Source organism: Phalacrocorax carbo (assembly GCF_963921805.1).
Source record: "Phalacrocorax carbo chromosome W unlocalized genomic scaffold, bPhaCar2.1 SUPER_W_unloc_1, whole genome shotgun sequence".
In the NCBI taxonomy this organism is placed as follows: domain Eukaryota; kingdom Metazoa; phylum Chordata; class Aves; order Suliformes; family Phalacrocoracidae; genus Phalacrocorax; species Phalacrocorax carbo.
The window spans coordinates 146559-152558 of record NW_026990243.1 but is presented as its reverse complement, the minus strand read 5'-3'; positions in this window follow the sequence as shown (position 1 = coordinate 152558).

Sequence of the window (6000 nt, the reverse complement as noted above, 5' to 3'; positions counted from 1 at the left end):
ATGCAGGTAGAACCATAGGGTGGCCCGTGGTGTGTATCCCCTTCTTTGAGCCAAAGGATGCTTATTCCTAACAGCTGAGACACTACTCTGTAGAGGTGGGGAGCAGGACCTATCTTCTTTGAGTTGCTGGACCTCTTGGGATAGTTTCTCCACAGCAGAGACGAGCGAGGAAGAGAGATTTGTTTAGTAATCCCGGAGTCTATCAATCACCTCCACCACCGTTGGTGTCTCGTCATCTTTCCAGGACATTACTGCCAATGAGTTTGCATGCGAAGATGGTGCGCTCCATACAAACTTCTGCCACGTGGGTCGTGTGTACTCAGCTTCATCTGGATCTTTGGTTGACCGTTAATCATCCAGGTCACCATCAATCACCTCAAGCACAGCTAATTCCCTTAGATACTGGATTACTTTCTCCATAGTTGTCCATTTTCCTGGGCGATATGTAACATCTTTAAAGGGATACCTTTCCTTCACTCCGGACAGGAGTCGCCTCCAGAGGCGGAGGGCTTGTGTTTTTTTCCCAATTGCTTTGTCAACGCCCCCTTCCCCAGAAAGGGATCCCAATTGTTTGACTTCTTTTCCCTCTAGTTCCAGGCTACTGGCCCCATTACCCCAGCATCGGAGCAGCCAGGTGACAATGTGCTCACCTGAACGACGGCTATAATCTTTTTGCACATCTCGAAACTTGCTCAAGGACAGGGATCGGGTGGTCTCTATTTCGTTTATGACTTCTTCCTCCTCTCCCCGTGACGACCCTGCTTTTTCATCATCTCGTTCTAGATGAGTTGACGTCCGTTTCCAGTATTTCCTCTTGTGTATGGGGGCAACTGATACTGGTATGGGTTTATTCTCTGAGCCAGCTCCAGTACTTGTCGTGGGGGTTTGAGTGGCTGCAGTGCCTGTTGTCAGGGCTGGATTGTCTACAGTGCCAGTCACTTTGCATTTCAATCCAGAGACCTTCTCTTCCCCTTGGGGGCACTGAATACTGTTGAGCAGGGCTCGGTATGCATGGGCCAGGCCCCAGCACGTTGCAGATACCTGTGTCTCTCTGGAGTTCCCAGCACAACAACATACTTTCTCCAAATATTCTACTAGTTCTTCAGGATTCTGCACTTGTTCGGGGGTGAAACTCCAAAACACTGGGGGTGCCCAACTGCCCTAGGTGTTTGCCCATGCTATCCCAAATGCCCTGCCACTCGTAACTATCAAGCCTCGGGGCAGATTTCTGGGTGATATTCTTAAGTTGCTTAGTCAAAACCACAACAACATGCCCAAAAACTAACAATAAGTGCACCTTAACCACCCAAGGATGTTCAAGATACAAAAAGGTTGTTGTAATAGGGACAGAGACATCATAGAACAAAGTTGCAAAGGTACTATTCCTTATTTCCTCCATATAAAATCTCTCAGAGGAGGAGGTATAATTGCTAATTGCCTCAACAAGGTGGTATCCGAAGTACAGTAACAGTTTCAGCAAAAACCCCAAATACCAGATAAAGCTGAAAACCAGTGTTTGCACAACAAATCTCGTAGACAAAACATTACTAATCACAGCAGAACACAGCAGACTAAACAAACCAACACCAATCTTTAACACAAACTGCAAAAATGAGAACATGGTGCTGTGACCAGCGGCTGTTGTTATCTCCAACCCTTGAGCCCCACGTTGGGCACCAAAAAGACTGTCGTGGTTTAGCCAGCAGCTCAGCCCCACACAGTCATTCACTCATTCCCCCACCGGTGGGATTGTTACCGAAAAACGCAGTAAAATCAGAAACAACTCTTTAACACCAATTTAGTATTAAAGAGCAGGCATTCTTTATTCACGGCGCCGGATGCACGGGGGATCGTTCCTCCTAACGTGCATGCCTTACACACCTTTCCCATACAATTTATAGATCAAAAATGTACCTATTCATACATATTCATTATTGTCCTTTCTACTGATTGGTACAAACTTGCTCGTTCCACATGCAGATTACTGCGCAAACTCAGTTGTCTTCTTCTATTGTTCTCTTTTGAGTAGGTGGTATTACTTGGGTCGGTGGTCCGTGAGTCGGTGGTCGCGATCTCCCCCTGCTGGAATTACCTTTTACCCTTTTGGCTCTCAGTCCCGGCAGTCCTGGCCAGTTTTCTCAGTCCACTACATGAAACTACATTTTGTCATCCTTTTCTGACAGAAGCACATTGTCTATTGTTTCGTTCACATTAATGATTACCTAAGGACTAAAATGCAGATCAAAGAATACACTGATTAGTATACTCTATGTCCCCAGACTTAATGTCCGGTTGGATCGGGCTGTACAAGGAGTATAGAAACATCCATGGTTGGTTAATTCTATCGCTCTGGTTACATTCCCCCCTTTGGAAGTTTTGAAATAATTATCTTTTCAATACTTCCATCTTAGATCTACAATATTCCACTATATGAGTTTAGTGTTTGGTTCATCTTCTTTTGATTGTGGTTTCTAGGGCATATGCAGGTCTCATTTTATACATAAAATTTTATTAATTTGTTGAACTACATCTGCAAAAAATGTGGTCCTCTATTAGAGGACATTCCCATTGGCACTCTAAATCTCGGTGTTATTTTTTTCAGCAATATTTTAACTATTTCTTTAGCTTTGTTGGTGCAGCAAGAGAAAGATTTTGGCCATCTAGAAAATTTGTCAATCAGCACTAACAAATACTTATATCTATTTTGTCTGGGTAACTTAATTTGTTAATAATCTTCGAGAGAATTTTTTGTTTTGTTTTGTTATTCTTAAAGGTGGGTTTGGTTTTTTTTTGTTTAGGGGATTATTTCTAGGACAGATTAGATAGTTATTATGGGTTTAACTATTCTTGTCATGCCTACATACACTATAGATGTTTTTAAACTCAAAACTACAGTATCTACATCCCAATGTGTTTGCTCATGCTTTTCTTTTGCAAGTTTTGTCATAACTTTGGGGGTTATTATTATCTGGGTGGTTGGGGGTTCTTTTTTGGTTTGGTTTTTTTTTTGGTGTTATTCACTATCCTTTTGTATTTTGTGAGGCTTCCAATTGTTCTGTTAATTGCTCATCCAGTTTATTATATCTCGGTTTTAACTCTGGAATTTTTATCTGTTTTACTGGTACTAGTGCAAGGATACCTTGTTCTGCAGTCGTCTTTGCAGCTTTAGCTGCCAATCATTTATTTATGTTTACAGCCGTTTGGCCGAATTGATGAGCTTTGCAATGCCTTACCACCACTTCTTTTGGTTTCTGCACATCTTCCAGAAGTTGGAGAATTTCTTCTTTATGCTTTATTGATGATTCTTGGGCTGCTAGCAGTTCTTTTTTCTTTGAAATAGCTCCATGATTATGGATTACACCAAATGCATATTTGGAATCAGTCTAAATATTTACCCTTTGTCCTTTTGCCATTCGCAGAGCCTGCTTCAATGCCACCAATACTGCTTTCTGTGCTGAGGTGTTTGCAGGCAGCATCTCTGACTCCATTACCTCAGCGGTGATAACGACAGCACATCTGGCCATTCGCTTCTCTTCTCACCCATAGCTTCTTCCATCTGTAAACAATTCCAGATCAGGATTTTCCAGAGGTTTATGTCTCAGGTCCGGTCTGCTGGAATAGACTTGTTCAATAGTTAGCAGGCGATCATGTTCTAAATTGTCCGTAAGATTTTTTGTTGTTAAAAACATAGCAGGATTCACTATAGCAGTAGTCTTCGATTCCACATTGTCTTGTTCTAACAAAACAACTTGATATTTCAATATTCTGCTAGGAGATAGCTAATGACCCCCCTTTTGTTCTAGAACAGTCACTATCATGTGCGGGACATATACTGTAATTTTTTTCTATTGTTAACTTTTGGGCTTCCTGGATCAGAAACACTGTTGCCGCCACTGCCCATAAACATTCAGGCCATCCTTTACTCACATTATCAAGTTGTTTGGAGAAGTAGCCCACAGGTCTCTTCCAGGTTCCCAGTCATTGTGTCAGCACTCCAAGTGCTAAATGTTGTCTTTCATGGACAAACAACTCAAAAGGTTTAGTTAAATTAGGTAGGCTTAATGCAGGGGCCATCATCAAGACTTTTTAAAGTTCTTTGAATGCTATTAGGCATTCGGGTATCCAGGTTAAATATTTAGCTTTTGATTCTTTCAATGCTTCATATAATGGTTTTACATACAGTCTATAGTTCAGAATTCAGAGCTGACACTATTTAATTATTTTCAGAAAAGCTCTCAGTTCCTTCGGGCTGCTAGGTTCGGGAATTTGACAAATAGGGTTTTTTTTTTTGTTTTTTCCTTTCATTTTCTAATTGTCTTTGAGATATTTCAGATCTTAAATCATTGCTTTTTTCTTATTTGCGTTTTGTTTCTGGAAACTCTGTTATCTTCCTTGGCTCAGAAAATTTAAAAATTTCAAAACATTTTTCTTTACTTTCTGCTGCTATCAGAATGTCATCTACATACTGTGATAATATGCCTCTCTCTTGGCTCTGTTTTTCTATATCTCTAATTTTATTTTTTTTTTGCTAGCTCTGAGTCTCAAATATCATAGGACTATTTTTAAATCTTTGTGGAAGTACAGTCCATGTTAGCTGTGTCTTTCGTTCTGTGGTGGGGCTTTTTCATTCAAAAGCAAATATGCTTTGACTTTTTATGTCCAGAGGTATGCAAAAGAAGGCATCCTTCAAATCTAGTACAGTAAACCATTTATGCTCCTCTTTTAAAGAGGTCAGTAAAGTGTATGGATTAGCTACTACTGGATGTATATCTTGGACTATCTGATTTATAGCCCTTAAATCTTGAACTAGTTAATATTCTTTGCCTCTAGATTACTTTACTGGCGATATAGGAGTACTATATTCTGATTCACATTCTACCAAAAGCCCGTATTCTAAAAATTTTATAATTAACTTCTCTAATTCTTTTCGAGCCTCCCACTTAATAGGGTATTGTTTTTGTCTTACTGGCTTGGCCCCAGGTTTTAACGTTACTTTTACCGGCTCTGCCAATTTAGATCGCTCCGGAGCTCCGCTAGCTCAAACCAAAGGAATTACTGCATTTTCCACTTCTTTGGGAATCTGTTCCTCCCTGGAGGAATCCTGTAACAGAAACACTCTCGCTTCTATGGCTTTTGATTCTGGTATTAGTAATTTAATATCTCTATCTTTAAAAGTTATTTGAGCATCTAATTTACTTAATAGATCTCATCATAACAGAGGCAGTGGGCATTTAGGCATATACAGAAATTGGTGAGTTGCTCATTGCTTCTCCAGTTTAAACTTTAATGGCCCTAAGAAAGACTAATTTTTCTTTACCCTGTCACACTAACAACATCTACTGATTTATGACTAAATTTCTCTTTACATGTATTCAATATCAAATAAGTGGCTCCTGTATCTACCAAAAATTCTATTTCTTCATTCCCTAGCTTCAGTGTAACCAGGTGTTCAGCTAGGGTTGATTCCCCATGTGTCCTTCATGTCAAGCTACTTAAGCATTTTACTCAAATTTCTAGATTTAGGTTCTTCTAGTTTCTGAAGTTTTTTTACAGTATCTGGGGCTGATTGTCCCATGAATATAGAGGCCAATTGAATTGCTTTTTCTGGTTTTTCTGGGTCCAAATTAGTATATTTTCTGACAGTCACCTTCAGTCTTTCTATAGAGGCTGAAGGGGTCTCATTTAATTTGTCTTACTTCATAAATTTTGACTAATTTATTGCTTTTGGCATTGCATGTCTTATTCCAAATAAAATCCATCTCTGATATCTAGTCAACATTCCCCTGGGTCCTGGCTGATTAGGGTTCCACTCGGGATTTGTAGATGAAAAATTCTTATTCATTGTTCTCTATAAATTCCCATTAGCACGTGCTCCCTCCACCTGCCTTCTGGCTGTATTCCACGCCATTTTCTTGTCAGTTTCAGCAAGCAAAGTATCCAGTATCACTAGTAGAACAATACTTTTTCAAGTTCTCACCACATTTTCCTCTTTTCAAAAAC